This window comes from Dendrobates tinctorius, unplaced genomic scaffold (genome assembly GCF_039654945.1).
Source record: "Dendrobates tinctorius isolate UK_male_01 unplaced genomic scaffold, ASM3965494v1 ptg000010l, whole genome shotgun sequence".
Taxonomy (NCBI): domain Eukaryota; kingdom Metazoa; phylum Chordata; class Amphibia; order Anura; family Dendrobatidae; genus Dendrobates; species Dendrobates tinctorius.
Genome location: NW_027361678.1, coordinates 5457164 through 5481798, shown reverse-complemented (window position 1 = coordinate 5481798; position 24635 = coordinate 5457164).

Here is a 24635-nt window from a genome sequence, read left to right as displayed (position 1 = left end):
GTACTGCTCTGTGGAGTAAAAGAGTCAGGCGCTTTGCACTCTGTTCACACCGAGTGATGTTTAACTCGGTGTGTTTACAGTGCGTACTCGTGGCTATGCTCCGCCATTGTCCTCTGGCTGTGGTTTCTCCATCAATGCACGGTGGACCCCGGGTTGCAATCGCACCTTCTCTTAATTTAAATTTGGTGCGATCTGCAAGCCCTAACAGTGCATAGTCCTCCATACAGCACAAAGTTCAGCCTATAGTCCTCCATATAGTACAATGCACAGCCCATTAGTCACTCATAAACAATAATGCACAGCCCATAGTCCTTACTATAGTATAATGCACAGCCCATTGTCACCCATATCGTATAATGCACTCCAATAGTCATCCAGAAAGTATAATGCACCCCATAGTGATCCACAAGTATAATGCATCCCATAATCATCCATAAAGTATAATGCACCCCATAGTCCTCACTATAGTATAATGCACAGTCCATAGTCACCCATATAGCATAATACACAGCTTATAGTCACCTATACAGTGTAATGCAGATCCCATAGTCACCCATAAAGAATAATGCACAGCCCATAGTCACCCATAAAGTATAATGCACCCCCCATAGTCATCCATTAAGTATAGTGCACCTCCATAATACTCCATAAGGTATAATGCACCCCCCCATAGTCACCCATAAAATGTAATGCACCACCCCCACAGTCATCCATGTAGTAGCATGGCCACTGACTTAAAAATAAAAAAATACCTTCCCTTCACTCTCCGTCGCGCTCGTCCTCTTGTAAGCTGGCAGATTACTTCAGCATGTGACGGACGCACATCCAGTTGAAGTTTCTGCTGGTGTTAGCGGGTCGTTACACCACTGATGATTACAGTTGATCAGAAGAAGCTAAATTGCTCCTGAAAGATTTTATTAACTTTGTAGATTCTTGTGCAGTTATATAGTCAATTCATACAAACTCCTAACAAACTAATATACAGTATATGGAAAGTTGATCTCAAGATATAAGAAAAGACTATCTATAAGCAGATAGTTTGTATCTATAAATATGATCTTGCAAGAGCCTTGAATCATAACTTGAATTATCAGCCAAGCCAGAACCTTTACACAATGCTGTTTCTGAATATTTGCTCCTCGTCAGTAGAGGGTAAGGTCCTGACTGGCTTGTGGTCAATTCTTGATTACAGAATTTGTGTAGGTAAATTCATTTGAAGCCTGTCTCCTGCTACTGTTCGAGCAATAATGTTCTCAATTAAAGTGGTGTCTAAGAAAGTAAACAAGTATCAGAAGAGAACCCTTTTAGATATAATGTACCCCTTTTTATTTTTGCATCCTCTTTGTGTTGAGGAACGCATTTGACAGCATGTTTGAACACAATACCATTTGGGATTATGATGTACTGGGTGATTTTAAGGTCCTGTTAAAAAATTCCTCACTGAGATCAATTGATGAGATGGACACCCATTGGTTTTGGGGGCACCATTTAAATAAATTCCTCATTTGGTGGCTCCACTGCAACAATAGCTGATGGACATACAACCAGCCCTACCAAAATGATGTTATAGAGCAAGAAGATCTGAACATATTTGCTTAAAAAGATCCAGAGTAACTTCTAACTTATTAGTTGAAATCTCTGCTCATTCTGAGCTTAGAAGTTCGAAAGCTGTTAATGTGCTGTACAACCATGGTTCAAAGTTTTGAGACTGACACAAATTTTAGTTTTTACAAAAATTGCTGCTTCAGGTTTTATTATGGCAATTTGAATAAAGATAAGGCCCCGTCACACATAGCAATCTCGCTAGCGAGATCGCTGCTGAGTCACAAGTTTTGTGACACAACAGCGATCTCACCAGCGAGATCGCTGTGTATGACAGTGATCAGCGACCGGCCCCCCTGCCGGTGTCGCTGATCGCTGTAGGAAACAGCTGGGCATCTCTTTTGTCGCTGGCCAGCACGCATCGCTGCATGTGACAGGCAGGAGACCAGAGATCTGCTGGTAACTAACGTACACATCGGGTATCCAAGGCATGTGCGTCCCTTAGATACCCGATTTGTACGTTACCAGCTCCCTGCATCAGCGTGCTGGTAACTAACAGAACACAGCGATGCCGCGCGCTCGGCGTCGCTGTGCTGATCGCTGGTGAAGCTGTCTGTGTGACAGCTCACCAGCGATCCTGACACATTGATATCGTTGTCGGGATCGCTGGTGAGTCGCTATGTGTGACTCCAGCTTTAGATTATCATGAAGACTTAGATGAATTGCAAAAATAATGCAAAGTCATTCCTTGCCATAAAAATTAACTAAATAAAAGAAACCTCATTCAAAGAATTCTCTCTCCCATGCTGTGAAGAAGTCTTCAGGGCACATAAGAAAGTCCAGGAGGTCTAAGGACTACTTCCTAAAGATTATTCAGCTATGGGTAAAGGTACTGTCACACTTGGCGATGTACCAGCGATCCCGACCAGCGATATGACGCGGTCAGGATCGCTGGTACATCGCTAAGTGGTCGCTAGTGAGCTGCCACACAGGCAGATCTCACCAGCGACATCGCTGGGGACGGGGGTCGCTACTTACCTGTCACACCAGGCGATCCTGCATCCTCCCGCCCGACTCCACGAGTCGCTCGTCGTCATAACAGGAAGCGCCGCAGGAAGCTGATGACGAGAAACAGTCCTGGACGTTCTCGCGCGACCAGCGATAACCAGCTGGGGAGCCGGTCGGAAGTAAGTATCAGACACAGCGATATCGCTAGCAATATCACTATAATGTCACAAGTTATAGCGATATCGCTTAGTGTGACAGACCCTTTAGATTCCACACCAGTGCAGAGCTTGCTCAGGAATGGCAGTAGGCAGGCTTGTTAGTGCATCTGCATGCCCAGTGAGGTTAAAGCTTTTCGAGGCTGGCTTTGTGTCAAATAGGGCAGCAAAGAAGCCACTTCTCTGCAAGAAAAACACCAAGGACAGTCTGATATTCTACCGGAAGTACAGGGATTGGACTGCATAAGAAGAGGGTAAAGTTGTTTTCTCTGATAAAGTGTGCTTTAGACTGCTTAGACTATTTAGAAGAATTATGGCCCGGAGAAGAAAAGATGAGCGCTGCCATGAGTCCTGTATCTGCCAACAGTAAAGCATCCTGAGATTATTCATGTGTGTGGGCTTTTCATCCATGGAGTAGGCCGACTCAAAATTTTGCCTAGGAACATGGCTATGAATAGTAAATGGGATCTCCACATCCTCCAATTGCAACTTCTCCCAACCATCTAGGAGCAATATGGTGATGACTAATGCTTTTTCCACTATGTCACAAGGCAAAAGTGATAACTAAGGCTACTTTCAGACTAGCATTCAGAGGCGCAGGGCCGCCGCTGAGCTCCGCCCCTGGCTGCGCATCCTCCGGTCAGCTCCTCCTATGATCGCATGATGCTGCATGCGATTAGTGTACCCTATATTTAGCGTTGGGTACGCTGGCCGTGTGCTGGTCTGATTTTGCCAGCACTTGCACCCTTTTGGTGCTGCACCGAGCACACAAAAACGCACTGTGTTGCATTTTTGTGCGCTCAGCGCAGCGCCAAAAGGGCGCAAGCGCCGGCAAAATCAGACCAGCGCACGGCCAGTGTACCCAGCATTAAATATAGGGTACGTTGATCGAATGCAGCGTCATGCGATCATAGGAGGAGCTGACCAGAGGAGGCGCGGCTGGGAGCGGAGCTGCGCCTCCGAACGCTAGTCTGAAAGTAGCCTAAAATGTTCAGTGAACAAAACAATGAATTTTGGATCCTTGGTCAGGATTCCCATTTGAGAACCTGTGGTCAATCCTCAAAAAGCAAGTTGACAAACAGAAATTGTGATAAACTCCAAGCACCCATTAGTAAGAATGGGCCGCCATCAGTCAGAATTTGTCCCAGTAGCTGATATCCACATGCCAGGGTAACGGGTAGAAGTATTGAAAAAAAGCCAATGCTGTAAATATTGAGTCTTTGCATAAACTTGATGTATTTGTCAATTTAAGTTTAAAAACTTATGAATTTGGACTTCAGGAACCATAGAGGCTTCTGCTTAAAAGATATTTTTCCTGCACCACTACTTGAGGAAAATTGTCTTCTAAAAACTGGCAGTGGGTTTGGTAGTTGATTTTGAGTCATTTTTTAGCCCTAAGGTTCAAATAACTCATTTTTTTTTTAAATTACCTGCCCATAGAGGTACCCCATCTCCACCTTGCTGGCGTCGAAGTGGAGGTCTGTGCCAGTTACCGATCCAACCTTTTGGCCTGTCAATAGTCACTCTCATCAGTCCATAAAACCCTTGAAAATTCAGTCTTCAGATGCTTTTTGGCCCAGTCTTGACGTTTCCACTTCTGTGTCTTGTTCAGTGGTGGTTGGGTTTCAGCTTCCTTACATCAGCCATGTATCTGAGCACTGAACACCTTACACTTCTGGGCACTCCACAGAGGTTGCAGTCCTGGAATATGGCAGTGTAAGCAGGGTGAGGGATGCAGTGACGGACAGGAGGCAGAGCAAGGGTTAACACTTTTAATGAATAGGGAATACTCCACGCAAGGAGGTAATGGGTTGGTTAAACAGGGGAATAAACATTGCAAAAGGATATGCAGAGTTCAAGAATAAAGGTAACGGCGGTTCTTGTGAAACACTTGTGTAGAAGTTCCTCAAACTGTGACTCCTGCTGGGAAATCAATGGCTCTGGCAATGGTTGGTGCGGTGTCTTTTCCAATGGGATCCTGTGAGCATCACTGCCCCGTCTTCTGAGGGCAGCGGTCGGTCTCTGGTACCTTCCGCTGAGCCTAGTCCATATTCTGCAGTGGCTGACAAGAGTGCGGACCACAGTCCTGTACGAGCCCAACGTGGCTCAGCAAATATAAACTGGCAAAGCTCAGGGCACAAGTGTCAGTCCTGTACCAGGTCCCTCTAATGTAGCATGTGCGCTGTACTCACGGGTCCAAAGCGTTGGCACCTTGTCCTCTGTAATAACCGGGCACACACTGCACCTCTCTCTATAGTGACCGGGCACACACTGCACGTTCCTCTCTCTCTCTGGTCCCCGCTGTTGGCAGAGGGAGATGGCGACCACTGGCGTGCACGCTGCTGATGCTCCCAGGACGGAGCACTCCTCTGCCTGGCTGCTACTGCTGGACACACGGCTCCCCTCAGCACAGCAGTCCCTCTCCAGACATCGGGGAACCCTGTCAGTGTGGCCTGTCGCGGTACCGGTGCTCTGTGTGGGGAGGGGAAGCGGAGCGCACCGCTCACCCAACCGCATGCTGCCTTCTGTTCGCGCCAAACTGTCCTACTGTGGACGCTTTTCCTTTTTATCTCTCCGCCCCCCCTCAGTCAGGGAGAAGGCCCGCATCGCTAAAGCTTCCTCCAGTTCCAGACCAAGCACGCAGGTACCCGCTGTCTAGTCATCCACCTTACAGCAGCACTGGAAGATAATGGCTTCTTGGTCACTTCAAGGTTGGTTCTTCTCAATTATTTGGCAGTGTGAATTTTTTTTCTCAACATGTTTTTGGCAAACCTGTTGACTATTTGCAACAAAATGTTTGATGGTTCTGTCATCAGGCCCAATATCTTAGCAATTTCAGAAGTGCTGTATCCCTCTCTATGACTTGTAATCATTTTTATATTTTCGTCCACTAAATCTTTTTTTTTGGCCCGTTTTGCTTAAGGAAAAGAAGTTGCCTGATTATTTTGCACACCTTCATAAAGGGTGTACATACCCTTAGACGACACGTTCTCTCATTACACATCACCTGACCTACCAAAAAGCATTCAAGTTTATACATGTTGGAGTTGGAAAATCTGCATAAAAATGATGATATGGTCAAAATACTCACTTGCCTAACTGTGCATACAGTGTACGTATATCAGTGTGCTCAGCTCTTCCTACCCTGACCAAGTCCCTTAAAATTTCACATCTGCTGCTTGTCCGATATGTATATTTAGTGACTAATTCTGAGGCCTGTTGGCCAATACAATGTTATTATGACATTGATCTCCCCAAGTCTCGGTGATTTGAAAATTACGTTTTTTGTAATTGTCGTTCCTGCTGGTGAAACTTTCTTACAAGATGGTCGATCTCCATCTTTACCATACATGGCATCAGATGCCTCAATTATTAGCCGAGATTCCAAATAAACATTTGTAAAATTCATTTCAAAAGATGTTAACACCAGCAAAACCCATGTGGCCCAGAGGGATTATACAAATTTCCATGTCAAATATTTGAAGCAAGGCACTTATAGGGAAACTGTGTTTTTAATGTTTTGATGCCTTTGATTTCCATAAACTAGATTACTTTCTGAAATTACTTTCACACAGAGAAGTGTTCTTATTGCATTCCAGTCAGTGAGTTAGTTGGGGTGTGATGTGAATGAAATAAGTCTGGCGTATGCATTGTCTTTTGTTGCATATATTCATTTATTTTTTTTCCCTAAGAAAGGCCATGTCAAGTTTACATTGGGAAATATCTCATATGCCGGGTTCCTGAGCCTTACAATATGGCTGAATGGCAGTTTTGTTTGTAACCTAATGAGAAAGCGTTCTCTGCCTTTGTACGTGTTTAATAATGCTTTTATCTCCCAGCTCTTAAGAAGAGATTTTGTTGGCATGCAGCTGTTTTTCAATATGAATGATTTCTAACACAGAGACGTTTTCTATATGTACTGCCAAAATTACACAAAAAAAACATTTGATCCAAGAAAACATTGTCCTAATTACTTCCAGCATCTTAAATTCAAGCACGCCCAATTTGTTCTTAATACCACTTGAATTTCTGTTAGACCTGATTTAACTCCTAATTGAATACTCAGTTCTTCCATTTGTTTTTCAAACAACTTCCATATAACCTATGAGGCGGTGAACTAGTATTTGAAAGGTGTTGGGCAGATAGTTCCTTAGAGGGTAGTGCCACTTCAATAATACTTACAAGTATTGGCATCGGCATGTTCTTCTACAACTTTTATTAACGTCAGTTACTATGTTCTATCACCCTCTAAATATTATTTGAACCAACACCTTTGATATTCTTGGTGCTTCCATTCTTTGTTAGAAGGGCTCCAGTATTCAGGAACTTGTCAGCATATGTTCCCTTTACAAGTACATGATCACATAGTAAATGAAACATTACAGATTTCCATAGAGGGTAGTGGGACTTCATGATTACTTCCAAGTATTGGCATCAGCATGCTCTTCTACAACTTTTATTAAAGTCAATTATTATGTCTTAGCACCCCCCTAAATATTGTTTGAACCATCACCTTTGATATTCTTGGTACATACATTTTTTTGTTAGAAGGGTTCCAGTGTTCAGGAATCTTGCAGCAAATGATCACTTTACAAGTAACACCATCACATAGTAAATAAAACATTACACATTTCCTTAGAGGGTAGTGCCACTTCATAATTAATTACAAGTATTGACATAAACATGTATGTTCTTCTACAACTTTTACTAAAGTCAATTACTATGTCATAGCAGTCTCTAAATATTATTTGGGCCATCAATTTTGATATTTTTGGTGTATACATTTTTTGTTAGATGAGTCCCAGTGTTCAGGAACTATTCAATTTGCCAGTGTTACATCTGTAAGAGGGCATAGGCTCAAAAAGACAACCTCAGACAGACTTGGCACAAGCCACTCCATCTGGCAGATTCCTGAAGAAACCCGGCCTTCACCCTTCCCTATAAAGGAATCCGGTCTTACAACATTGACCACTGGATTTCTTCCATGGAAGGGCTGCTGGCCAAAGGATAGACGGGTCGTCATGTGGGATCAACACCAAAAGCTCACGTCAGGGACAAAATCAGAAGGCAAGTAGAAGGTTTAAGGGAATCTGTCACCCCTTTTTTCGAATATGAGCTGTCGGCACCGCCATCAGGGGCTTATCTACAGCATTCTGTAATGCTGTAGATAAGCCCCCGATATAACCTGAAAGAGAAGAAAAAGGAGTTAGATTATACTCACCGGGGGGGGAGCGGTCCGGTCTTGGTCCGATTGGTGTTGCGGTCCGGTGCCTCCCATCTTCATACGATGCCGTCCTCTTCTTTCCTTCCTATCGTGGCTCCGGACCTCTCCCGGTGCCTGCGCACTGCAGGACTCTGATCTGCCGTCAACAGGGCAGAGCAGTGCGCCTGCGCAGGAGCCACGACAGAAAGGAAAGAAGAGGACGGCATCGTATGAAGATGGGAGGCATCAAACCGGACGGCGACACCCATCGGACCAGACCGGACGCCGGGGTGAGTATAATCTAACTCTTTTTTCTTATCTTTCAGGTTACATCGGGGGCTTATCTACAGCATTACAGAATGCTGTAGATAAGCCCCCGATGGCGATGCCGGCAGCTCATATTCGAAAAAAAGGGTGACAGATTCCCTTTAAAACACAAACCAAGGTCAAATAGGATGTGACCAGGTATAACTGAACTAACTATAAAAAAACTGGGAGCTAGAGACTATCTGCTGGGGTTTATATAGAAGAGAACCCATCACATGGCTTCCAGCATGGAGCTAATTACTGTACATAAAACCTTTCTTCCATTCATTTTAAGCATCTCTGACACAACCTGTTTTTTTTGTAAAGTGAATGTGTCATTAGAAAATTCCCTACTTTTTAAATTTAGGTTTCCATGTTGAATGTATTATTTTTATTTATAATTTTTTTAACAATATGTATGTTTAAAAATAATAGAAATCTTGCAATTTTCACACTTCTTATACTAGAGACTCTCACTTCCTGATCTTAACAGAAGATGCTTCAGGACTCTCATTATCATTACAGACATAATTACAATGAAGAGTTAACGCCTCCATATAAAGTAGATAACACAGGATCCACCAATCACAGTAGATGCTGTTACAGATTGGAGGGATGTAATAAAAAACGGTTTTATTAAAAGAAAGAGAAATGGTATATAAATTGGGAAAGTTATCCAAAAGGTTAAATATAGAAACTGGCTTGAATTGTTTGATTGGTAGCTATGGTGGATTTTTGTGTTATATTTTGCATTTTTATAATTATATTCCAAATGGATTTGAACTGAGCCTGACCTAGAAGGCCGTGATGGGACAGGTATAAAATAAGGAAGTTGCCACTACCGTGTATACTTTTGCCTTGTCCACCACTTGCACTTGTCTTAAGCAATAATTAAAAATATTTGCACTAAACGTTTGAGCATGCGGTGAAAATTTCTCTGCCTATGAAATAGGGAATGGCATACATGGACAGCCCTTGAAAAAGCCAAATGTGGCGAAACCAGTCGAGCAAATGCCATATTTGTGGTGATGGTTTTAAACTGAAATGATAGTTTTAGTTGTGTGTTTGTAAGTATAGTAATAAATTGAAGGGGAAACTATAATAGGCAGAGGATAATAACCTGGTGCCAGAAAAAGGTGAAAAATGAGTGCTGGAAGAATACTAGGAGGAGCCTTTTGGCATCAGCTGATTTCTGTAGCTCTGTTGAAGGAGTTGCGCCAACATGTGTCGTGGAGAATATTGAGAAACACAAGCTTATCATGAGGACTGTCACCCAGGACAGAGTCGCAGGAGGGGGGAGAAGTAACGGGGGAGAATAAAATCTGTATTACCATTTTAGACACCACTTTTTATTTGGCTATACTGTTATATTATGAAAGAGACAAAACATAGGGTCTGAGTCAGTCTGTTGCCAATGTCCATTTGGAGAACAGGAAGTGAGATTTCAATGTTAGGCCTAGTGCCCATGTGAAAATTACATGAGTTTTATTAGTTTATATTTTAATACCTATTGCATACTACGAATAATGAAAAAAAAGATTGATTAACAATATATTTTATTATTTTTATTTAAATGGAGGAGTCATTTTCTGATGGCACATTCCCTTTAAGATCAGAATGTATTCTTTTTCTGATGTGATATTATTATATGTAGGAATATTTAGTAATTTTATATAGTTGTGTGCATTATTCCTGTACTCTGGTATCTATCCTGTGACATTCTAGAGTATACAACATCTATTCTGTGTCATCACAATGTGCATGCTACTACTGTGGAGGGGGCATCATACTGTGTTGGGGGGACTGTGGAAGTCTTTATACTATGTGGGGGAGACTTTGGGAGCCATCATACTGTGTCGGGGCAGTCGGGAGCCATCATACTGGGTGGGGGGGCTGTGGTGGCCATCATACTCTGTGTAGGGAGAATCATACTGTGTGGGAGGGGCTGTAGGGGCCAACATACTGTGTGTGGGGAGAATTATACTGTGTAGGGGGTTGTAGAAGCCATCCATACTGTGTAGGGGGGGCTGTAGGGGCCATCATACTGTGTGTTGAGGGAATTCTAATGTGTAGGGGCATTATACTGTGTGTGTGGTGGCTCTGGTAGCCATCATTCTGGGGAGATATTAGGGCCATCAGACTGCATGGAGGGGCTGTGGTGGCCATCATACTGTGTGTGGGGGAAATCATACTGTGTAGGGGGGCTGTAGGGGCCATTATACTGTGTGTGGGGAATCCTACTGTGTAGGGGGGCTGTAGGGGCATCATACTGTGTGTCAGGGAACCATACTTTGTAGGAGGGCTGTAGGGGCCATCATACTGTGTGTGGGGGGGAATCACACTGTGTAGGGGCCATCATACTGTGTGTAGGGAGAATCATACTAGGTAGGTGAGCTGTAGGGGCCATCATACTGTGTGTGTGGTGGCTCTGGTAGCCATCATACTTGGGGTATGTGGGGGGCTATGGGGGGGATGATATACTCTGACCCCACAGTCCCCCCACAGTGTATGGGGGGACTATGGGGGGATGATATACTCTGGCCCCACAGTCCCCCCACAGTTTGGCCACAAAGACCATTACAGAGAAAGTAATTTGTTTTTGATACCCAAGAAGGAAACTTATGACTCTATAATGACTGATTTGACTCCTCATTTTGTAGCCTATGTCATATCCCCTCTTTCTATGTGTGTTCAGTACTAATCACTGGTGGAAATTTTGTATTTTTATACAAACTGTAATAAATACATTAGCAGTCATTAAAGTAAAATAAAGCCTCAATGCCCCTAATTTATAAAATCCAGAAATAATCATTCGTATTAATTCCCCTTTTTTAATACAGTATGCTCACTTCTCCGCCTAGTGGTAGTATAAGTACCTGCGCTATGCAAACTAAGAATAAATTGGAGGTTGTACCTTTAAAAATGGGCAAAGAACCTATAACCCATAACTTAATGTTCCCTTTGGATCTCATGCCGATTTCAGTCCAGCAGTTAAATCTAAGCAGGGTTAGTGAATATATATTTACAGGCAGCAATGTTACAACCTGCTAAAAGGTACAGAGGAGCCAGCAGAACTGCTGCAGAGGTTTACACAGTAATTTTAGTTCTGGTTAAGTGCACTTTATATGCTATTACTCTTATCTAATGAGGAACATATCCACGGGGCTCCAATGCACCCACATTCATAATTATAGGACTGCTTCATGAAAAAAAAATAAAAAAATGTATATATATTTTTCAAAAGATTACAATACACACATATGCAATTTTTTTTCCGTTACAACCAGCAACTAATTAAGGGGCTATTAAAGCAGAATACGTCCCATAATTACCTAATGAGAAAATAATGGAAAGGGGCTCGTTTAATAATATGTGTGCGCTCTCTTTGCGGCGACGCATTCATTCGGCAGCAGCGGAATACCCGCCAGCTACAAAGTACTTGTACCTTCATTCAATAGGTGGAGTCACCTCATATTCGGGTAATGAAAAGGTAAACTGAAAATCATTTAACTACCCCCTTTGAAAAGATTGCTAAATGTAGGAGGCTAAAACCCCGTGATTTAGTAAGGTCTAATTTAGGCAGAAATACCGGCATGAAAACGAAACGCAGAAGCGAGTTTTAAAAGTGCCCCCGTGTTCATTAATTAATGAGTATAACTATATTCCGAGTGTATCTACATAATACCACGTCTTATACTGTATACAGCCGCCTGCAAGAATTATATGTTAGACGTCTAAATGGAAGAAATGTAGTTTAAAGTCACTGCGCTTGTTCTCGTGGCGTAATTTCCCTGCAAATGGCCTGTTCTAGGTAAAGCATTGATAATGTGTTAAAGGGACGTTGTGCAAAACAGTGGAATAAAGCATCTATGTGTTTGCCTAACTTTGATAAGAAAACGTGGCATTGTGTATTAATGTATCCCATGGGAAAAACAAATGTTTGCTATGGTACAATTATTATTGCTATAAGTCTTTATTTATGGCTTACAGTTAAGGTGCAAAATGCTCGTTCGTCGGGTGAAATGATCTTTTGGTTTACAAAAAAAAAGTAATCGTTCTCGGCAGCACATCAGCCTGGCAAATGTATCTTTACCACAACTGAATACCCCACAGGTTGGAGAATAAAGGTGTAACAATACCTTTACTGTGTTGGACAACCCATTTTGAATCCCTATATAAATTAACAATGCTTATACTAACCTCTGGGCCCAGCATTGTCCCAGCGGTGTCAGAGCTCAGTAAGCGAGCTAAATTTTTAGACGTATGTCAGTCATATCTCTACAAATCACAAATAGTGCACATGACAATTTTTCAAAACGCCCATCTAACATCTTCAAACCATAATATTAATTTACACTGTAGGTTTCAGACTTGTTCACTACTAGGATAATACCTTCTCATTCCTCATGTTTGCCCCCAGTAAAATAACAACACTTACACTCACCTCTGGGGCCGGCGCTGTTCCAGCAGAGCCGATGCTGTTCCAGCGGTGTCGACACTGGCTCTCGCAGGGGTCATGTCACATTATGTCACGTGATCCCTGCACCCAATTAGCACTGGCTTCACTCTTCCCATCAGACATCTAGAGGAAGTGAGCCGCCAGCCACAGCTCTGACTTCCTCTTGATGTCTGACTTGTTCATAGGAGAGGAGAGTGAAACCAGAGTTGATTAGGGCAGGGATCGCGTCACATAACAATGTGACATGATCCCTGTGAGAGTCAGTGTCGGCCCTGCGGGAACAGTGCCAACCCCGCTGGAACAGTGCCAACCCCGCCGGAACAGCGCCAACCCTGCTGGGACAGCCCCGGCTCTGCTGGAGCAGTGCCGACCCCGCTGGAACAGCGCCGACCTCAAAGGAGAGTGTTATGATGAGTCACCGAAGGAGGAAAAAACAAAATACCAGCTAAGTCCAGAAAAACCAGAGAGGTTGGCAGCTATCGGATTGCAGACCCCTGAACCTATCCACAACAACAAGCAGTAGCCGTGGGGGGTTCCTACGGTGCCCTAGACCCCTCGATCACAGCCGGAGAGCTACATAGTCTAAAGACAGAAAGGGGAAAAACTAAACTGCCCCAGAGCAGACCCCAAAGCAATAGGCAGCCCCCAACATATAATGACAGTGAAGCAAGATGAAAACACTAACACAGATAGAAAGATAGGTTGAGCAAATGATGGGGCCCAAGCTAACTACACAGGACAGGATAGGAAAGCTGCTGTCCGCCATCCGCAAATACCCTATCAAAATGAGCCAACCGACTGATAGGAAAAACAGGCCCTGAAGTCGCTAGGCTTCAAAAGACTATATCAGCACTCAAGTATATTCTGAAGACAGAGCAAAAGATCAACAGATCAGAGACAAAAATGGAATTCAGCTCACCCCCGGCCGGGGATGGCAGAACTCCCAAAAAACAAGGCAAAACAAAAACAAAACTGAAGAGTACAAAGCAGAGCAGAAAAACTTAGCTTTGAGATGCAGGAATCAGACTGGTCTCCAAGAATCCAGCAGGAAAATCACCAGCCAGGAAGAAGGGCGTCGGCAGCCTTATATCCAGTCCTCAATTCCAGCCACCCAGTTATCATCTAGCTGCCCAGGTGTTTGGTAATCAGTCTCACTACCTTCCTTCACCAGAGGAGGGAGTTCATCAGACCTCAATGATGAAGGGAAAAATGAACTCACAACAGTACTTCCCCTTTGAGGAGGGGTCACCGAACCCTCATCCATGCCACCAGGGCGATCCGGGTGAGCCCGATGAAAGGCACGCACCAATCTTTCGACATGAATATCAGAGGCAGAGACCCAGGAATTATCCTCCTGACCATAACCCTTCCACTTAACCAAATACTGGAGTCTCCGTCTAGCCAGACGGGAATCCAGTATCTTCTCTACCTCATATTCCATGTTACCTTCAACCAATATAGGGTCAGGAGGTGCCACCACAGGAACTACTGGTTCAACAAACCTCTTCAACAATGACTTATGAAACACATTATGAATTTTAAATGTGACAGGAAGAGCCAACCAAAAAGAGACCGGATTAATAATCTCCAAAATCTTGTAAGGTCCAATAAATCTAGGCTTAAACTTAGGAGAAGCCACCTTCATAGCGATATTTTTTTATGACAACCAAACCATATCACCCACCTTAAACTGGGGACCAACGGTCCTACGCCGGTTGGAAAACCGCTGGGCCTTTTCCTGGGAGAGAGACAACTTATCCACTACTTGTTCCCAGATCTGGTGCATTCTCTCCACCACAGTGTCAACACCTGGGCAGGCAGAAGGCTCCACCTGCCCTGAAGAAAATCGAGGGTGAAAACCAAAGTTACAAAAAAAAGGTGACATCAAAGTGGCAGAACTAGCTCTATTATTTAAAGCAAATTCGGCCAAGGGCAAAAATGAAACCCAATCATCCTGATCGGCAGAAATAAAACATCTCAAATACGACTCCAAAGTCTGGTTTGTTCTCTCCGTCTGCCCATTGGTCTGAGGGTGAAACGCAGAGGAGAAAGACAACTGAATTCCCAGCTTGGAACAGAAAGTCCTCCAAAATCTAGACACAAACTGAACTCCTCTGTCAGATACAATGTTCTCAGGAATCCTGTGCAAGCGAACCACCTGTTGCAAAAACAAGGGCTCCAACTCAGAGGAAGATGGGAACTTAGGGAGTGGTACAAGATGGACCATCTTAGAGAATCTATCACAAATCACCCAAATAACAGTCATTCTCTGAGAGACAGGCATATCAGAGATAAAATCCATTGAAATATGGGTCCATGGCCTCCTGGGCACCGGCAAAGGCATCAACAAGCCACTAGAGCGAGAACAAGGTTTAGACCGGGAGCAAGTCCCACAGGACTGCACAAAATTCCTGACATCACGAGACAAGGAGGGCCACCAAAAAGACCGACTCACCAGATCTCTAGTACCAAAAATACCTGGATGACCAGCCAATGCAGAGCAATGAACTTCAGACATCACTCTCTTCCTCCACTGGTCAGGAACATACAACTTTCCACTGGGACAACGCTCAGGTTTGTCCTCCTGAAACTCTTCCAGAGCACGTCTCAAATCGGGCGCGATGGCAGAAAGAAATACCCCCTCGCCTAAGATGGTAGCAGGCTTAGTCACAACAGGAGAATCAGCAAGGAAACTCCTAGAGAGGGCGTCTGCCTTGACATTCTTAGTGCCCGGAAGAAAAGAGACCACAAAATCAAAACGTGTGAAAAACAAGGCCCACCTAGCCTATCTAGGATTCAAGCACTTGGCCGACTCCAGGTAATTCAAATTCTTGTGGTCAGTAAGGACCACAACTTGGTGTTTGGCTCCCTCCAACCAATGTCTCCACTCCTCAAATGCCCATTTCATGGCCAACAGTTCCCGATTCCCCACATCATAGTTACGTTCGGATGGGGAGAACTTTCGGGAAAAGAAAGCACAAGGATTCATTTTAGATGTCACAGGATCTTTTTGGGACAACACCGCTCCTGCACCAATCTCAGAAGCGTCCACCTCCACCTGAAATGGGAGTGAGACATCAGGTTGCCGCAAAACCGGAGCAGAAGTGAATCTTCGCTTCAGCTCCTGAAAGGAAGAAACAGCCTCCGGAGACCAATTCAGCACATCAGCACCCTTCCTAGTCAAATCCGTCAATGGCTTGGCAATACCAGAAAAATTAGCTATAAATTTCCGATAAAAATTAGCAAAACCCAAAAACTTCTGTAGGGCCTTCAAAGAAGTGGGCTGAACCCAATCATAAATGGCCTGTACCTTGGCCGGGTCCATTTCAATAGTTGACGGAGACAAAATAAATCCCAAAAATGAAACCCTCTGTACCCCAAAAAGGCATTTCGATCCCTTGACATACAGGGAATTCTCCCTCAAAATCCGGAACACAGTCCGAACATGTTCCACATGAGAGTCCCAATTCTTGGAGAAGATCAAAATATCCAGATAGATAATCAAAAAATTATCCACAAAGTCTCGGAATATATCGTTCATGAAGCACTGGAAGACAGAAGGAGCATTAGTGAGCCCAAAAGGCATCACCAGGTACTCAAAATGTCCCTCCGGAGTATTAAACGCCATCTTCCATTCATCCCCATGCTTAATGCGAATAAGATTATACGCCCCCCTGAGGTCAAGCTTGGTAAACCAGCAAGCACCTTTAGCTCTGGAGAATAGATCAGAAATCAGGGGTAACAGATACTGATATTTAACAGTAATTTTGTTGAGGGCACGATAGTCAATACAAGGCCTTAATGAACCATCCTTTTTAGCCACGAAAAAAACCCCAGCACCTAAGGGTGAAGAGGATGGTCTAATATGACCCTTCTCCAATGCCTCCTTAATATAGGATCGCATAGCCTCGTGCTCGGGTACAGATAAATTGAAAAGCCGACCCTTGGGGAATTTACACCCCGGGTTCAGCTCAATTGCACAGTCATAACTCCTATGAGGAGGCAAAGACGCAGACTCATTCTCACTAAATACATCATAAAAGTCAGCCAAATAGTCAGGAACATCATGCGACTGGGGAGAGGTGGAGAAAACAGGAGCATCACTAAGGGCACACCGACAACCCCAACTCACCACAGACAAAGATTTCCAATCCAGAACTGGATTATGGATTTGCAACCAGGGAAACCCCAGAACAATGGTATCATGCAAATTATGCAACACCAAAAATCTGCAATTTTCTTGATGGTCTGGGGCGACCCGCATTACCACCTGGGTCCAAAACTGAGGTTTATTCTTCGCCAAAGGAGTAGCATCAATACCCCTCAAAGGGATAGGCGTCCGCAGAGGTGTCATAGGAAATCCACAACATTTAGCAAAATCCAAGTCCATCAGGTTCAGAGCTGCTCCTGAATCCACAAAAGCCTTGGCGGAAAATGTGGACAGGGAGCAGATCAGAGTAATTGCCAGAAGAAACTTAGGTTGAACACCACCCACAGAAAACGTGTGTACACAACGTTTCTCTCGTTTAAGGCAGACAGAAATAATATGCGAGGCATCTCCACAAAAAACACAGCTTATTACGCCTTCTGAACTCCTGACGTTGCACCCTACACAAAACTCTATTACATTGCATAGGTTCAGGCATTTGTTCAACAGGTGGCAACATCTCTCGTGTAGTTTTGCGTTCACGTAAACGCCGATCCACCTGAATGGCTAATGACATAGAATCGTCAAGACCAGAGGGAACAGGAAATCCCACCATAGTATCTTTTACAGTTTCTGACAAACCCTTCCGAAAGAGGGCTGCCAAGGCACCATCATTCCAGGTAGTAAGGACCGCCCACTTTTGGAATTTTTGACAGTACAACTCTGCCGAATCCCGACCCTGGCTTAATGCCAACAGGGTCTTTTCATCCTGATCAATAGCATTAGGTTCATCATACAACAACCCCAAGGCTTGAAAAAATGTGTTCACATTATTCAGAATAGGATCATCAGGTTTCAAAGAAAACGCCCAATCCTGGGGATCGCCGTGCAGCAAAGAGATGACAATTTTAACCTGCTTCGCGGAGTTCCCCTTTGAGTTAGGCTTCAAGGCAAAAAATAATTTACAATTATTCTTGAAATTCAAGAATTTAGACCGATCCCCAAAAAACACATCAGGAGTAGGAATCTTTGGTTCAGCAGCATGTGAATGAGCAAGATAGGCGGAAATTTCCCGCACTTCAGCAGCGAACTGCTCCACATGATCAGACAATTGCTTCATCTCCATTGAGAGAAAAATTCCCCCTACGGCCTCAGAGATATAGAGGAAAAAATATGCACACAAAAAAAAAAAATTCTGACACTTTTTCCTTTTTTTTTTTTTTTTTTTTACAATTCTCTCCTGCTATTGAGTACCCTAGGATCTGCGGTATGGCTGGTGATTCTGTTGTGATGGGTCAGCGGTGTCGACACTGGCTCTCGCAGGGGTCATGTCACATTATGTCACGTGATCCCTGCACCCAATTAGCACTGGCTTCACTCTTCCCATCAGACATCTAGAGGAAGTGAGCCGCCGGCCACAGCTCTGACTTCCTCTTGATGTCTGACTTGTTCATAGGAGAGGAGAGTGAAACCAGAGTTGATGTAATACTTATGTATGGTATAAGGACTTCAATGGCGTAGGGCAATGACGGCAGAGACACGCTTAGTGAAGCAAGTGATTTATATACAATTGTGGACAACAAACGTAGAAATACGTAACGGGTTCAGAGCACAGATATACAGCAGTACATAGCAAAAGGTTCAGCAAGGATGGTGAGTTATCAAGAGTCACTGAGTACGGAATATAACTGGGTATTGCAAGCAAAGTCCAGAGTATAACAAATGTCCAGCAGGATAATTTTCAGCGGGCACCGGGTAACAGCTACTAACCAGTATAGCAAACAGAAGTCCAGTTGTAGCGAGCCTCTGGTATGATGAGTCCGGTGGAGATCCAGTAAGGGGAGCTTCAGTGGGCACAAACACTAACCAGGTACGGTAGCCAGAAGTCCAGCGGTATCCAGAGGTCCAGAGAGGTGGAGTTTCAAGCAGGAAGCAGGGTTGTTCCAGAGTCACAAGATCTGGGAGAGTGTCAGGGCAGGAGCACACCAGGAATCAATATACTCAAGCGATTTGCTTGTGTTTAGGGGCGGGTTTTCATGCAGCTGGGGAGGAAGTGATGTAAACGAAAACTCCATCTTAACCAAGGGCAAGGTTCATTCAAAACAGACCGGAAAGTCCTAGGATCCTGACAGTTGATTAGGGCAGGGATCGCGTCACATAACAATGTGACATGATCCCTGTGAGAGCCAGTGTCGGCCCTGCGGGAACAGTGCCAACCCCGCCGGAACAGCGCCAACCCTGCTGGGACAGCCCCGGCTCTGCTGGAGCAGTACCGACCCCGCTGGAACAGCGCCGACCTCAAAGGAGAGTGTTATGATGAGTCACCGAAGGAGGAAAAAACAAAATACCAGCTAAGTCCAGAAAAACCAGAGAGGTTGGCAGCTATCGGATTGCAGACCCCTGAACCTATCCACAACAAGCAGTAGCCATGGGGGGTTGCTACGGTGCCCTAGACCCCTCGATCACAGCCGGAGAGCTACATAGCCTAAAGACAGAAAGGGGAAAAACTAAACTGCCCCAGAGCAGACCCCAAAGCAATAGGCAGCCCCCAACATATAATGATGGTGAAGCAAGATGAAAACACTAACACAGATAGAAAGATAGGTTGAGCAAATGATGGGGCCCAAGCTAACTACACAGGACAGGATAGGAAAGCTGCTGTCTGCCATCCGCAAAAACCCTATCAAAATGAGCCAACCGACTGATAGGAAAAACAGGCCCTGAAGTCGCTAGGCTTCAAAAGACTATATCAGCACTCAGGTATATTCTGAAGACAGAGCAAAAGATCAACAGATCAGAGACAAAAATGGAATTCAGCTCACCCCCGGCCGGGGATGGCAGAACTCCCAAAAAACAAGGCAAAACAAAAACAAAACTGAAGAGTACAAAGCAGAGCAAAAAAACTTAGCTTTGAGACGCAGGAATCAGACTGGTCTCCAAGAATCCAGCAGGAAAATCACCAGCCAGGAAGAAGGGCGTCGGCAGCCTTATATCCAGTCCTCAATTCCAGCCACCCAGTTATCATCTAGCTGCCCAGGTGTTTGGTAATCAGTCTCACTACCTTCCTTCACCAGAGGAGGGAGTTCATCAGACCTCAATGATGAAGGGAACAATGAACTCGCAACAGGAGAGTATAAGTGATGTTATTTTACTGGGGGGCTAACATGTGGATTGAGAAGTGATTGACTGAGCAGAGAACAACCCTTTTAAGGGTATGAAGCCTACAGTTTAGGCTCTGAAGAGGTCTAAATTAGATTGTGGTTTTGAAAAATTGCCCTGCATTATTTGTGATTCTAGGGATATGACTGACCAACTTCTTAAAATTTTGTGCACATATTGAACTATACAGATGTGATTTTCTTTTACTAGTATCCATTTGATACTATACTAGTGGTATTGTGTCAAATGTAGTGGGTGGCATTACCCAAGCCATGATGTTTGTGTGAACTGAGCCTATCAATTTGGCATTGGGTCCTTTGTTTATTTCCTAATTTCTGACGTTCACTAGTGGCAACAGTTACAATCGTGTTTATCAGTCGGTACGATAAAGGGTTAAAGTAATACATCAAGAGATCGTTTTTTCCTTTAGGGTTTTGAGATTCACTTTGCTGAGAAAAGTGTAATAATGGGCTTCAGAATAGTGGGAAAGTGATAAATGGGGGAAAGAGAAAAAGAAACAGTTCAAACACTTTGTTATATTATGGAGATTAGTGCAATTGCATCGGGTCAATACATCACAGGAATAAGAGAGGCGTTGATTCAGGGGCTTAGGGGATTTTGTGTTTGTTGTTGGAGAATCACAAATGAATGAGTTCCCAGTTGGGAGTCCTCTGATCCTCTCTCAATCTGTGTCCTATCGGATACCTTTAGATATTCCTTCATCTACAGGCTCTAGAATGGATAGAAAGAAGATGGGGTCGTCAGTGTTTAGCAAACCGTGTCATTGGCGTTAGATTGTATGACATCAATGGGAAATAACGTAGCTTGGAGGAAAATATACATGGAAAACACAATGTTTATATTTTTTTTATTTGGAATTGTTATTATTTTTATTATTATTTATCCTTAGTTTATTCAATAACACAAAGGGCAAATATTGATTGGAGGACCCAAATAATTAAAATATGTGAGAAACATGCAACACTGGCTTATATAGTTAAAGGAAATCTGTCAGCAGGTGTTTTTCTACGTAATCTAAGAGCAGCGTGATGTAGGGGCAGGGACTCTAATTCCAGTGATGTGTCACTTACTGGGCTGCTTAGTATAGTTTTATAAAATCATTGTTTTATTAGCAGGAAATTACACTGCCAGCTGTCAGGTAGTCCAAATAAGCCCCCTTCAATAATTGGCAGCTTTCTGCCTATGCACAGTGTACAGAGAAAGCTGCCAATAATTGGTGTGGGCAGGGTTATACAGAGAATTGCTTGCTAGATCTGCAGCAGAGAAGATAGTTTTTAAGAAAATTACAGCAAGCAGATCAGTAGGTGGCATATCACTTGAATTAAAAAACAGTGACAGATTCCCTTTAAATAGAATATTGTCAAGACTCAAACTGAGCCACTAGAAGATAGTCTAGACTCTAGAATATAGTATTTTTAGCCAAGTGAGCATGGTTCTAAAGTTTTCCATGTAGTTGTCTTCTTGAAGACCTCTCCCAGTTGACTGAAAAGAATGGATTTATATACAGGGAAGAGGGGGTCATAACATAGAAATGTAGAGGCGCAGAAACAAAGGAAAAACAATGCCGGAGTTAGCAGAACAAGGGCTTTTGCAACAGGTTAATAATATATATTCATGGTAAGTGAAAAGCCCCCTTCTAGAAGTTTTACTTTGAAGGCCTATCTCTAAAGCTAATCTGATTCTATAGGATGCTGTTGGCCAGTAGTATATAGTTATTCCTCCCAATCCCCGAGACACATGCACACTCAGCTTGGCCAATTGTTCATTTGTTCTCAATGGAAAGAGAAGAGTTGCTGCCAGATAGCACTGGGGGTGGCAATCTCTCACGAGAACACAAGGAATGGGCATTTTAAAATTCAACATGTTTAATACGTTATTTTCCTTTCAGGGGAAAGTTAGCATATCACCGTACACATTAGATTGTTAGCCAGTCCTTCTACAATTGGTGTCCGTCCCACATTCATCTAGTACATAGTCATTAATCAGGGGAATAATTTGATGTTCCTGGGTCTTAATACAAAACCTGAATAGGGCTCCTACCTATTTTGTACAATTTATAATACTGTTCCCATTCTCTTCAGGCACCTTCATAGGCAAGGTGATGGATGCGTCTCCTACCACTGCACCGTCTCTAGTTTCACCAATGAATGTGTCAGCACCTGTTTTAGCCTTAGGACCAGAATGATCAACAAGGGAGCTGTTAACCCTTTAGCTGCTGTGTGTCTAGCACTACATTTCAGCCCATTGAAATGAATGGAGCAAAGCTGCAGTACAAGACACAACCACATACATATGGAAGGCACAGTGCCACGTACTGCGGTGAAGAAGTATCTATAGTAGGTGAAAGGTTTGGTGTTTCGCCGGGTCCCTGGATCCAAGAGTTGCCCAAAAGGTCAATTTGGCCCATACAAGAAGATCAATACTACCAAAAAAACATAATAGTTTGGTTTCTTGTTGGAAATTTTGCATTGGGATCCCATGAGCTTCAATTTATGACACTGGTTTTAGAGATGTATTAAGAACTACTCCTTAGACCTTCTAATTATGGGGGTTCTAACGCAGCGAGATATACTTATTATAGACATAGGCTGTTGTCTGCTCATTGGTTTCCAGAAGATATGAGATCCCTAACATATTTTTTTTATTCCACTTGCTAATTTTCATAGTTTTCTAAAAACTATTCTATTATGGAACTATTATTTATGCAATTTCCTATGCAAATTTTAACCAACTCCTACAATTCTTCTGACAGGTTTTGAACCATCTTCCCCCATATGTGTAGTTAGTTAAATATATGCCAATTTAATCTTAATATCAATTCATTTTTCAGAAGTTAGATGAAGAATTGGATCTTTAGAACTTTTTAATATTTACCTGCAAGTGCTGGGCTAATGTGATGTGCTCCTACTGGGCGAAAGCCAGATGCCCCTTAAGTAGAAGAAACGCTTAACCCCAGCTTCAAATTAAACTCCCAATATTCCGTTTTAATCAGTGGGAATGATTTCTATGTTTTATATTATGTTGGTTAAATAAGTCTAAGTGACAGTGCATTTAAATGCAGCTTTAATTTTCACCCCAGTAATGGTTTTATAGATCCTTGATATTTTTCTAAATGTATTTGAAATTATCTTTTAAAAAATGTTAGATATTAATAATGTGATTGTGCTGAGTAATGAAATGGAGCCATTATCATGTGTATCCAGTCCTAATTCTGCTGGATTTAGAGGATGGATTGTATAAAAAGGGTTCATATTATACTACAATTATTACCACCGCTGTCGGGATCTGTCCGTAAAAGGTGCTATTGGCAACCACAATTTACAGGTGAAAGTCGAAAGTTTAACTTTATTTTTACCAAAATAGCACAGCACAACAGTTCTTATGCAGATGATTTCTCGTAAAAAAAAAACAAACAAAAAAAAAGCAGATTTTACACAAAGGTTCATTTTCAATAGGGAGAACAAAAGGATCATGCTGGCCTGAATGTTATCTCCCAGACATCATCGGTCGGTGGGAGAATCATGAGGTTCCCATACATGTTAGATGGTTTGTGCCTGTCCCACAGGAAATGAACTTTGTAAAAAAATAGCTGTGAAATATTATAAAATAGGAAAAGAAACACTACATTCAATCCTTTTCCAATCCAGCACAGATGATGTGATGCTTCATAACTGTGTGGGCTGTGGGGTACTTCAGTCATGAATGGAGCCATAGTCTAGTCAAAGTAGGCTGCAGGGAACTTCATGGCCTGATCAGAAGAATCTGTGAAAAATCACAGCCCTGAGGGGAGCCGTGGCCAGGTAACAGTGGGTGGAGGAGAATTTCAGTCCCGAAGGGAGCCATAGTCTGAACAGAATGGGCTGTGGGAAACTTGAGCCATGAGGGGAGCCTAAGTCTGGTTAGAATGAGCTCTGGGGAACTTCTGCCCCTATGGGAGCCATAGCCTCATCACAGTTGACTGTGGGAAACTTAAGCCCTGATGGGCGCATTGGCCTGGTCAAAGTGTGCTTTGGGAAGCTTCAGCCCTCAGGGGAGCCATAGTCTGATTAGAGTGGGCGGTGGAGAACTTCAGCTCTGAGGGGACCCATAGTCTGGTTAGAGTGGGTTATGGGAGACTTCAGACCATAGGGGATCCGTTTTCTGCTCAGAGTGGGCTGTGGGGAACATCAGCCCTAAGGGGATCCATAGTCTAGTCAGAGTGGGCTGTGAGGAACTTCAGACTTGAGGGGATCCGCATTCTGGTCAGAGTGGGCTGTGGGGAACATCAGCCCTAAGGGGATCCATAGTCTGGTCAGAATGGGCTGTGAGGAGCTTCAGACATGAGGGGATCCGTAGTCTGGTCAGAGTGGGCTGTGAGGAACATTAGCTGTGAAGTGAGCTGTAGTCGGGTCAAAGTGGGCTGTGGGAAATTTCTGCCTTGAGGGGAGGCATAGTCCGATCATTGTGGGCTGTGGGGAAATTCAGAGCTGCGACTTGGCAACCAATGGAATCTAGATGGTGAATATTAGCCCAATGGGCTCTTGAAGAGTAATCCGTGGAATGACAGTATCCATCCTCCTGTGTGAAGAGAACTGT